General features: G+C 47.5%; 1 protein-coding gene across 4 annotated transcripts in view; it reads right to left on the bottom strand.

Annotated features, from left to right (window-relative positions):
- Positions 1-5,960, bottom strand: part of TMEM94 (transmembrane protein 94) — a 184,495-nt gene extending 178,535 nt beyond the window's left edge. For 2 of the 4 annotated variants that reach the window (XR_011318417.1, XM_069752182.1), the window contains exon 1: positions 5,660-5,912. The gene's annotated coding sequence lies outside the window, so the exon portion shown is untranslated. Of the gene's footprint in view, positions 1-5,659 lie in introns of all 4 variants that reach the window. The other 2 variants (XM_069752181.1, XM_069752183.1) reach the window with 2 other exon arrangements.
- Between the last annotated feature and the right edge of the window lie 6,758 nt (positions 5,961-12,718).

Here is a 12,718-nt window from a genome sequence, read left to right as displayed (position 1 = left end):
GCTCCTGTATCACCTGCCAAAGAGTGGGGAAGGTGGGGCCTGCTCTTAAGGCTCCCTTGATCCCTTTGCCAGTGATAGAGGAACCTTTCCAGAGGATCGCGGTGGACATTGTGGGCCCGCTGGCCGTCCCCAGCAGCTTTGGAAAGCAATACGTCCTCACTGTGGTAGACTATACTAACCGGTACCTAGAGGCAGTGGCTCTGTCCTCAACTAGGGCGGATAAGGTGGCGGATGCACTGTTGGCCATCTTTTCAAGGGTAGAATTTCCCAAGGAGATGCTTACCGACCAAGGGACCCAATTCATGTCTCGCCTAATGGAGGCTCTCTGTAAGAAAATGCAGGTGAAGCATCTAGTATCGTATGCTTATCACCCCCAGACCAATGGTTTGTGTGAGCGCTTCAACACTACCCTGAAAACAGATGCTACGCATGCTGGTTGAGACCCAAGGACGCGACTGGGAGCGGTACCTCTCACACCTGTTATTCGCTTACTGAGAGGTTCCGCAAACCTCGACAGGGTTCTCCCCCTTCGAGCTCCTGTACGGCAGGCGAGTCCGGGGACCCCTTGGGTTGGTAAGGGAATCCTGGGAAGAAGAGCCGAACCCTTATGAAGTGTCCACAGTGGAGTATGTCATGCGCTTCCGTGACAAAATACAGACTTTGGCGCAGTTGGTGCATGACAACATTGCGCAGGCCCAGGCTGATCAGAAGCACTGATACGACCAAAACGCCAGGTCCGAGCGGACCTACCAGGTGGATCAGAAGGTGAGGGTGCTGGTCCCCGTACCAAAGGATAATCTTCAGGCAGCCTGGGAAGTCCCGTACGTCGTCCACCAACAGCTTAACCCAGTCACCGACATGATCACGCTTGACCACTCTCGGGGTAGGCGAAAAGCCTTTCACGTCAATATGATGAAGGCTCATCACAAACGTGAAGCCTGCGTCCTACCGGTCTACAACCTGCCCGAAGACGGGAAGGAAGACCCTTCTCCTGGACATGCTGGCCCAGTTAGCGGTCCACGAGGTAGACACGGGAATCATGCCCCACTACAGCGAACACACCATCGGATCTCCGAAGAGGTGCAGCAGTTTATACGCCAGGAAATCGATGAGATGTTACAGCTGGGGGTGATTTAACGGTCCAAATGTGCGTGGGCCTCACCTGTAGTCCTCGTGCCAAAGAAGGATCGGACCACCCGGTTCTGCGTGGACTACAGGGAGCTCAATGCCATCACAGTCTCTGATGCGCACCGAATGCCGTGCATCGAGGAGCTGCTTGAGCGGTTAGCTGGCGCAAAATATTTGTCCATAATGGATCTGAGTCGGGGATGCTGGCAGATTCCCCTGAGCCCCGAGGCGCAGGAGAAGTCCGCTTTTATCACCCCTTTCGGACTGTACGAGTCCACAGTCATGCCATTCGACATGAAGAAACTTTCCAGCGGATGGTCAACCACCTGCTTCAGGGACTGGAGAAGTATGCGGTGGCGTTCCTGGATGACATTGCCGTCTTCAGTTTCTCCTGGGAGGAACACCTGCATCATCTGCAGGAGGTGCTCAGGCGAATTCACCAAGCAGGCCTGATCATCAAGCCGGGAAAGTGCCAGATGGGTATGAGCAGGGTCCACTACCTGGGGCACCGGGTAGGTGGGGGCTCCATGAGGCCAGAGCCAAGGAAAGTGGACACAATCGCATCCTGGCCCACCTCCAGGACCAAGAAACAGGTGATGCCCTTCCTGGGCACTGCATGGTAATATAAGCGCTTCATACAGAACTATAGTAGCCTGGCAAAACCCTTGAAGGACCTAACACCCGGAAGAAGCTTCCCCAAACAGTCGACTGGACAGATGGATGTGAGGTGGCTTTTTGGGCTTTGAAAACAGCCCTGTGCAACTCTCCCGTGTTAAAAACAGTCGACCGTTCCTGGTACAGACCGTGCTGTGCTCAGCCAGGTGGACTCGGTGAAACAAGTGCACCCCGTGTTGTGCCTAAGCCGGAAGCTTCTGCTGAGGGAAGTGACCTATTCCACCATTGAGAAGGAGTGCCTGGCCATGGTTTGGGCCCTGCAACGTTTGCTGCTCTACCTGTTCGGTCACACTTCACTGTGGTGACCCCCGGAGCTGGCTACAATCAGAGTCTGGTACCAACGGAAGGTTGCTACGCTGGAGCCTTGCCCTCCAACAGTACGACTTTACCGTGAATCACAAAAGCGAGCATGGCAACGCAGATGGGTTGTCCCGCCGGGGTGACTTTGCCGAGGTGTGCATGGAGAAGTACCGAGAGGTCCTGCCTCCGTAACGCAGTCCAAAAGGGGGAGGTATAAGGAATATGATGTATTTCTCTATTATCACACACACTAAGCTCTGCTACATTCATTAGGTCTGGGTACAGACACACGCTGTGGGCTTTTGACCCCCCTCCCTCCCAGCTCCTTCTCCCTGCTGACAATACAGCTGTAATGTGAAACTCCAGTGTGTGACTCTGTTCCCCCTTCCTCAAGAATGCGAGGGTAAGCAGAAAACCAGTTCTTTTGTTTCCAGCCATGTGCGTTGTTTTTTATGAAATTTATTTAAGAGAGAATAATTGGGCCAAAGGTAGGGAGATAGGTGTGAAAGTTATATTTTTGGAATGTGCATTAATAGACCTACACACCAGTGTGTTTCCTAATATCCCATACCAGCGGTATCCGAGAAACAGATTACTGCTTAACTGAGGTGCATAGCCAAGTCATGTTTGGATTTAAATGAACACCACTTTCGTGCTGAGAAAAATGGTAATTGTGTTGTCCTTCTACGGGCTTCCCAGCCCAAGATATGACAATGAATAAGATGTTGGTTGCTTAGAAAAGAGGAGTGCTTTCATAACTCAGCCCACTCAGTGATGTCACGGCCAGGGGGTATTAGTATTAGACAGTGGGAGCTCATTTTGCACTAGGTCTTCGCCCAGGGAGCCGGCTAAGAGACGCTCTGTTATGCATTTTGATGTCACCACTCCCCCACACCGCATGGTCAGCCATGATATAAGACAAATTCAAGTTTATTTTCACCTTTAATCCCTATTATTTTGTAATTGTCTGTACATATTATAATGGTCTCATTTTGGTAACATATTTTTATACACTTTTGTAAACCCTGCCTAATCTTTTTGGAGTAAAAGTTATAATATTTACTAGTCTCGTCCTTCTTGCTCTAAAACGTACCTCCAGCGTCCTCTGAATTAAATTACGCTACTGATTGGGTTGGCTCCTGACCTGCTATTAGTCATAGGAATAGGAGCAAGTGGCAGTAGTCCGTACGGAGCTTGTTGGGTAACGCTGGCAGTGACAGAACGGGGTTTATAAGTGTATTGCTCGACTGCGGCTGGGAACAATTATATCGCCCTCGCTGCAGTGTGTGCCCAATAGCCAGTACATAGCAGGCAGCCTTTCTGGTGACTAATTATCCTAGGTGCAGTTCCCTGACTGACTTGAGGGTAAGGGGGACGCCAGAGAGCTGCAATTTCCAAACTGGAAGTGGGATGTAGATAAGTCCCTGAGGAAAGAATTGGGGCAACCAAACACCCCCTGGTTCATGACATATTGGTGGCAGCGGTGGGATAATCAAAAATATCCCCCCTGTGATTCCTGACAACGCTGTAGTTTTTTTTACACAAGGATCATCAGTCCAAGTGTGAAAAGTCATGTGAACTACACACTGCATCAGTCAGTGTGCTGTCTGTATGCTATATTTTTTTTCACAGGGACAGATTATATGCTTGTCTAAACCTGGCCTTATGGTGCACCAGATAATGCTCCAACATCACTCCCTAAAATATAGAGTAGATCTGTTATAAAGGAGAAGCCTTTTCCAGACTAGTTCTTTACTAGCCCAACGCGTTTCGGCAAGAGACCAGCAACTTTCTCAAGTAAAAAACGTAATTTTTACCTTAAGAAAAGCACTGAAATGCGTTGGTACAATAAACATCTCGTAACAAAAGAGCTTCTCATTTATCGTAGTGCAGTCCGATCAATGGGATATCGTCCTCTTCTACTAATATCCATCTGGAAGAAGTTTTTCTCCTCCAGTCACGGGCTGCAGCAGCAGTTACACGCATCTAAAGGTGTTGTGCCTTTACAATACCTTGAGGTGAACGCATACTCCCGCATTTCACTATCCTTCCCAGGTGATACTGCTCTGTGTGTGTTTTTGTCCCCCAAACATTTCTTCCCACAGCATTTGGCATCATTTGTGCAGATTTTTGAGGTGCTCAGGACATCACGACCAGTTGTGGCTTTTCAGTACAAATAGGTATTGGCATATCCCTAGATGCCTACTATGCATGAGCACATAACCTTTACAACCAGCATCTATGGATCATCACTACAACGTAACAACAGTGTGAAATTAGCATATTAATCCTCTGTGCACTATTCTGCTGTTATAAATATTAAAATCTTTGATGAAGCTCATTACTTTGGATCCATCAATATTAATTTGGATCCATTTAAAGGTGTTGGCCAACATTTCTGGAACATTTATATTTAGAATTTTCCTTACATGCATGTATTCACGGATAAAAAAAATAATTGCAATTGGGTTTTTTTGTTTGTTTGTTTTTTTTTTATGCACCTTTTGGACAGGCTCATTGTTTCTCTGCACATTCAACCTTGTGAACAAAAATCATCTGAAAAGAACACAAAAAAGTTACAAATGCCTCATCACAGCCAGCTCACTGACAGATTCTAAGTTAACTCATTCTCCAGCCAGCTATAAGCAGAGCAATACAGAGGCTATAAAGGGCAAACGGTGCACCATTTTTTAATGAAACCAAATCGCAACAATTATTTTATACCCAAATACATGCAGATAAGAAAATAAAAACGGCCCCAAAGATTAAATACCCCTTTAAAAGGTCGGCCATAGCAATCCTGGCTCAGTGCAATCTTATAGCCATTTGTCACACAGCTAAGGCATTTCCAAACACATTCTATTAATGCTCGACACCAATTATACAAAACTGTGTATGTATTAGATAGTGGCTGGCACCAGCAGAACGTAACTAGTACCAGCAAAAGGTGGCTGGCACCAGCAGAAGTCGACTAGCACCAGCGGAACGTGAGTAGCATAAGCGGAAGGTGGCTAGTACCAGGAGAACGTGGCTGGCACCAGCGGAAGGTGGCTGGCACCAGCGGAAGGTGGCTGGCACCAGTGGAAGGTGGCTAGGACCAGCGGAAGGTGGCTAGGACCAGCGGAAGGTGGCTAGGACAAGCGGAAGGTGGCTAGGACAAGCGGAAGGTGGCTAGTACCAGCGGAAGGTGGCTGCCACTAGCAGAACATGGCTAGGACCAGCAGAAGGTGGCTAGTACCAGTGGAAGGTGGCTAGGACCAGCGGAAGGTGGCTGCCACTAGCATAACATGGCTAGGACCAGCGGAAGGTGGCTAGTACCAGCGGAAGGTGGCTAGTACCAGTGGAAGGTGGCTAGTACCAGTGGAAGGTGGCTAGTACCAGTGGAAGGTGGCTAGGACCAGCGGAAGGTGACTAGTACCAGCTAAAGGTGGCTAGGACCAGCGGAAGGTGACTATCAGCCGCTGTAATACACACTACTGCAAACAACATGTACAAATCTAACCACAGAACATGGCTTCTCAGACCTAGAAACTCGGTATAAAACACTTTTCCTCACCAGTCCACTTTTATCTCCACAAACGTCTTGTCACCAGCCTCTCCCGGGTCCCAGCTTAGCCACAAGCCGCCATGTTTCTGTCATCACTAGCCGCGTTCTGTGATAGTTTTCACCTGCTGTTCACAATTGTCCCCGTTGCTGAAGTCATTTTGTTGACGAATTACTTTCATCAAACCTGTGTTCGGTCTCTAAGGATATGGCTGCCTTTGCGGTGTTTATGGTGCTACAGCGGAGGATACTGTGGTCCATCTGCAAAGAGCACACTCTAGCGACAAACCCTCAGCAGTGGAAAGTTCGCAGTGGAGTATATGACTGCTTGCCTGTAGGGGGCAGTGTTTACTGCTTGATGACTACAGGGCGGTTGCGGAGAGAATTCTGCAGGCGGGGAAGGAAGGAACAGGAAGAAGGCGGTTTATGGACGACAAGATCCGTGCAGTGTAGTGAGGGGCAGTCCGGCGCTTTTGGCTCGCGAACCGGCTCTTTTTCAAAATAACAATCCGTTTTCCACAGTCCTCGCTCCCGGTGTTTGCCTGCACAGTGAGGCCTCATTATACCCCTGTATAAGTCTCTAGTGAAGCAGTACAGACTGTTTATTAGCATTGCTGTCTCCTCAGATTGTTCGCTCTTGTGAACAGGCCCCTGCTACTCGGTTGTAGTCTTATGTGATGTATTACTTTCTAATATGTGGCATTTTTTTGTACCTGTCCTTTCTGAATTAGTAAGTGCTGTGATGTGCTGGCGCTGTATGAGATTATAATTCATAAAAATACAGGCATGTTACAAGCACTGGTGAAAGTGAAAAAATAAAAATTAGGCTCCGAGCCTGCACAGCACGAAATTCGCATGCAGCTTGGACGCAGTCATCCTGATTCGGGGGGTCTACATTGACAATCATATGTTTTTTGGATGCGCTGCCATGTACCAGGATGTCTGCAGATTTTTTAACCCCCCAAAATTCGCAACAAGCTGCGTTTCAGGAGCACATGACAAATCCTGATCCAAACACAGGTCCACGCGTCCCTATGTTAAGTATAGCGATGCAATCTGGATCAGGATTGCTCCACATCACAACGCACCGTACCAAAGCGCTAGTGTGAACGCAGAGCCACCCGTGCAGCCCCTAACCAGGTGCCCCCATCTATATACAGGCCCCCAATCCATGTTATTACCATTAGCACACTATAACATAGGGCACAGCATGCATAGTCTCCATTATGTCTGCATACTGTTCCCATACAGGGTCATCACTTCCCCATACAGCACATCCCTTGCTTCCGAGCATGCTCAGTCCCACATAACGGATCCGAGCTCCATGGTAATTCCAGACGTGTAGCCACGGTCCATGCGGGTCCCTGTGCCTGCATGTTTTTCAGATGACACAAAGCTGCAACAAGTTGCGTTTTTCTGCGTCTGGTAAAATATGGAAACACGGATCCGTGGGAAACCGGTGACAACTGGATGCACACGCAGGTCCCATCCGTCATCATTGAAAGTCGAGTTGAAAACGGATCCGTGTGCAGCCATTGTCACACGCAATGCAAAATATGCAAGTGTGAAACCAGCGTAACTCTATATAATGATTGGAGCTGTGCTAGATCTCTCCACAGGTTCTGCCTAAAGTCACTTTATATTACCCTCAGCAGCAACAACCGACATCGTCCATCCTCCTCCCTGTATGTTCCCGTCCCCGTTTGCATCTCGGCTTTGGGAAAATGGCCGCCGCGATCTCTTCTGCGCACGCGCTGCATCCCGCGGCCATTTTCCTGAAGCCCCGTGCAGCAGAGCACTCCATCTGCACACGCGCGGCCCCAGGAAGATGGCCGCCCCCACCGATGACAGGATGACTTTCTAGGAAAGCTCCCACGATCTAGGAACAACCAGCAGAGGGTGCCTCACCGCAAATGCAGGTAAATATAGGTCAATGACCTACTTTATCTACATTCTCTGGGGTTTTGCAGACATGAACAAAGTTGCATTAGCAAAGCTCGTGGCTGCAAAATATTTTAACCCCTTCAGATGGATTTACATCGTTGGACTTTACAGATCTGCAGAAGGTAAGGATATTGTTGGTTTATTATGTTTTTTTTTGTTACAGAACGAGGGTCTTCAGTGATTGGATTGGGCGTTCAATAAAATATTACAACAACCTTTGTTTTTATTTCATTAAAATAATTTTTAATAATGTGTTTGTGTATTTTTTTAACCCTTTACTGGTATTGGATTAATAATGGATAGGTGTCATAATTGACGCCTCTCCATTATTAATTTGGCTTAATGTCACCTTACAATAGCAAGGTGACATTAACCCTTCATTACCCCATATCCCACCGCTACACGGGAATGGGAAGAGAGTGGCCAAGTGCCAGAATAGGCGCATCTTCCAGATGTGCCTTTTCTGGGGTGGCTGGGGGCAGATGTTTTTAGCCGGGGGGGGCCAATAACCGTGGACCCTCTCCAGGCTATTAATATCTGCCCTCAGTCACTGGCTTTACTACTCTGGCGGAGAAAATTGTGCGGGAGCCCACGCCAATTTTTTCCGCCATTTAACCCTTTAATTTAATAGCTAGAACGGCCAAATTTTGCACATACACACTACTAACATTAGTAGTGTGGAATATGCAAAAAAAATGGGGATATGAGATGGTTTACTGTATGTAACCATGTCTCATATCATGTCGGGTTTAGGAAGGAGAAAGCAAAAGCCGTTAATTGAATTACCGGCTTTCTGCTATATCGCGCTGGATGAAATATTAATATAAATACATATATGTGTCTACTGACATATATATATATATATAGACAGTATATATGTTGTTTTGTTTTTTTTGACACATGGATCCCTTGTAAAGCCGTATGTCGGTTTTGCAAGCCTGCGATAAAAACACACAGTACGGATTACATACGGAGGATGCCATGCGCAAAAAACGCTGAAACACCCTGCCTACGGAGGAGCTACGGACCACTATTTTGGGGACTTTTCAGCGTATTACGGCCGTAATATACGGACCGTATTTTCATACGCTGAGTGTGAAGCTGGCCTAAGGGTGTGTTTCCACGTTCAGGAAACGATGCGTTTTTGACGCTGCGTTGAGCCGCAGCGTCAAAAACGCAGCGTCCAGATGTTATATCATAGTGGAGGGGATTTAATGAAATCCTGTCTCCACTATGCAGTAAAAAACGCATGCGGCAGACCCGCGGAAACGCACATGTGGCGCGTCTTTTAAGAACACAGCATGTCCTTACAATGCTGAAACAACGCAAGAACAATGCAGGTGACCTGCCAGTGACCTCAGGTGCAGAGTTGGTCAGGATTTTACCTGCATAAAATCCTGACCAAATCCTGCTGCAATCCTGAACGTGGACACATACCCTAATACTATGATACCAAACAATCTGCTGAGTCCCTCCATATATATATATATATATATATATATAAACTAGATGGCAGCCCGATTCTAAAGAATCGGGAGTCTAGAATCCATATATACTTTATTTATTCAAATGTAAGAATAATACAATTAATAAATAATAGTAAGAAAGAACAAAAAATGGCTGCACTCACCAGCTCTTGACAATTCTTGTTATTTAAGGTACAGTTACACAGGATCCATGAACATGCTTATGAGGGGAGGGATGAAAGACATCAGACGACAACTTTGCGTGTTGAACCACTTCACAACTAAATATATATAGTTTTGGTAAATGGTATTATCATTTTTTTGACGAAATTCGGCAGGAGCTTGAAGAGCAACGTCACTGGGCCCGCCTCCACGCAGTAGAAACTTGCTGTGAGGTAAAAATTCAAAAATCACACCAAAATGGCGGGCGGAGTGTGTCACAGTACGGCACGTTTCTGATTGGTCGCTCGCAGCAGGCAGCAACCAATCAGACACTGGACACTGTTGACGTCACTTATCTCCAGACATTAGCTCCGGACATTATCTCCGCACATTAGCTCCGGACATTAGCTCCGGACATTAGCCTCGGACAAAGCCACGGAAGTTGGCACAAATTGCAGGAAGTAGTATTCTAGGCAATTATATATTAGATATAGTATGTATCTCTATCAGTATAGAATGCCATATATTAACCCCTTACCGGCATCGGACGTACTATACCGTCCGATGCCGGCTCCCCTGCTTTGATGCAGGGCTCCGCGGTGAGCCCGCACCAAAGCCGGGACATGTCAGCTGTTTTGAACAGCTGACATGTGCCCGTAATAGGCGCGGGCAGAATCGCGATCTGCCCGCACCTATTAACTAGTTAAATGCCGCTGTCAAACGCAGACAGCGGCATTTAACTACCGCTTCCGGCCGGGCGGCCGGAAATGACGTCATCGCCGACCCCCGTCACATGTCCGGGGGTCGGCGATGCGTCTCCATTGTAGCCATAGAGGTCCTTGAGACCTCTATGGTTACTGATTGCCCGTCGCTGTGAGCGCCACCCTGTGGTCGGCGCTCACAGCACACGTACAATTCTGCTACATAGCAGCGATCAGCAGATCGCTGCTATGTAGCAGAGCCAATCGTGCTGTCCCTGCTTCTAGCCTCCCATGAAGGCTATTGAAGCATGGCAAAAGTTAAAAAAAAAAAGTTTAAAAAAATGTGAAAAAAATAAAAAAAACATAAAAGTTTAAATCACCCCCCTTTCGCCCCAATCAAAATAAATCAATAAAAAAAATATCAAATCTACGCATATTTGGTATCGCCGCGCTCAGAATTGCCCGATCTATCAAATAAAAAAAAGTATTAACCTGATCGCTAAACAGCGTAGCGGGAAAAAAACTCGAAACGCCAGAATTACGTTTTTTTGGTCGCCGCGACATTGCATTAAAATGCAATAACGGGCGATCAAAAGAACGTATCTGCACCGAAATGCTATCATTAAAAACGTCATCTCGGCACGCAAAAAATAAGCCCTCAACCGACCCCAGATCACGAAAAATGGAGACGCTACGAGTATCGGAAAATGGCGCAATTTTTTTTTTTTTTTTTTTTAGCAAAGTTTGGAATTTTTTTTCACCACTTAGATAAAAAATAACCTAGTCATGTTTAGTGTCTATGAACTCGTAATGACCTGGAGAATCATAATGGCAGGTCATTTTTAGCATTTAGTGAACCTAGCAAAAAAGCCAAACAAAAAACCAATGTGGGATTGCACTTTTTTTGCAATTTCACCGCACTTGGAATTTTTTTCCCGTTTTCTAGTACACGACATGCTAAAACCAATGATGTCGTTCAAAAGTACAACTCGTCCCGCAAAAAATAAGCCCTCACATGGCCAAATTGACGGAAAAATAAAAAAGTTATGGCTCTGGGAAGGAGGGGAGCGAAAAACGAACACGGAAAAACGAAAAATCCCCTGGTCATGAAGGGGTTAAGATAGGTTAACAGTCCACAGCTACCTCTCTCCTGTCTGCTCCTCCCACAGTCACACTTCACTACCCTGAATCTGATAAGGCCTCTTTCACACTTCAGTCTTTTGGCGTCAGTCTGAAACCGCCATTTTCTTCAAATAGCGGATCCGCCATTTTTGGGGGGCTGATCCGCTATTTTCCCATAGACATACATTAGCGACGGATTGTGGCGGATGGTCGTCCGTTCCATCCGCCATGTGACGGATCCATCAAGATTTGGCGGACGTCATTTAGATATTGACGGACATTATAACGTTTTTTGTCTACGCCAAAATGGCGGTTCGCGACGGATCCGTCACGTCCGCCATTCCATAGAATGGCCGCCTATGGGCGACGGATCCGTCGCGACCGTCAATTGGCGGATCCGTCGCCCCAATCCGCTTTTTCAATTGCGCATGCTCCAAAAAGTAGATTATTTTCCCAGACAACCCCCAAGTAACGGATCCGTCAAAAAAACGGATCTGTTAGAACTGTTTTCTCAACAATTGTGACGGATCCGTCGATCCGTCACTATGTCGGAGCAGACTGACGCCAAACAACTGAAGTGTGAAAGAAGCCTAAGCTGCAGGCACCAGCCAAGAAAGAAAAAAAAAAGACTCGGCACATTCACCTGCAGAGCCGACTCCTTTCGTTCACAGCAGGGAGCCGGCTCTTTGTGTTGGCTCATTCACGAACGACACATCACTAGTGCAGTGGGAGTCTTGTGGGCTTATAGCGTGTTGTGGTTGCGGTTTTCTCACACAACAGGGTGGGTGTCTGTAGCTGGGTATATGCACACCACAGGGTAGTAAAATGTTGCTTCAAAAACTTTTGGAGGGTCAACGAAGTGTAGCATTCTCCCAGGCATAGTCAAAGTTTGGGTTGACATATCAGCAGGGCCAGTACAAGGGGTAAGCACCACCTATGGCGCTACCTGAGGGGGTGCGCGTTGAAAAAAAAACAAAACATGACTGAACAGTGACAACTTTCAGTCGCAGACATTCAGCACACTGACAGCCTGCGCGGGAGCACTCAGGTGAGCAGTGTCAATAAGTCATTGACACCATGCTCTCCACCTGCACCCCGGCCGTCACTCCCTGCACTCAATAGTATTCGCGTCCTTAAAGGGAACCTGTCACCCCAAAATCAAAGGTGAGCTAAGCCCACCGGCATCAGTGGCTTATCTACAGCATTCTGTAATGCTGTAGATAAGCCCCGATGTATCCTAAAAGATGAGAAAAAGAGGTTAGATTATACTCACCCAGGGGCGGTTCGATCCAATGGGCGTCCGGTCCGGCGCCTCCCATCTTCTTATGATGACGTCCTCTTCTTGTATTCACGCTGCGGCTCTGGGCACAGCAAAGTACTGCAGTGCGCGGGTGCCAGGAAAGGTCAGAGAGGCCCGGCGCCTGCGCAGTACAGTACTTTGCTCTGCCCTCAAAAGGGCAGACAAAGTATGCCTGCACCGGAGCCGCAGTGTGAAGACAAGAAGAGGATGACATCTGATGAAGATCGGAGGCCCCGGACCGCGACGCCCATCGGATCGGACCGCCCCCCCAGGGGAGTATAATCTAACCTCTTTTTCTCATCTTTCAGGATACATCGGGCTTATCTACAGCATTACAGAATGCTGTAGATAAGTCACTGATGCCGGTGGCCTTAGC

The sequence above is a fragment of the Ranitomeya imitator genome, chromosome 2 (genome assembly GCF_032444005.1).
Source record: "Ranitomeya imitator isolate aRanImi1 chromosome 2, aRanImi1.pri, whole genome shotgun sequence".
NCBI lineage: Eukaryota > Metazoa > Chordata > Amphibia > Anura > Dendrobatidae > Ranitomeya > Ranitomeya imitator.
Note: the sequence above shows the minus strand (reverse complement) of the source record. Positions and strands in the feature narration are given on the sequence as shown.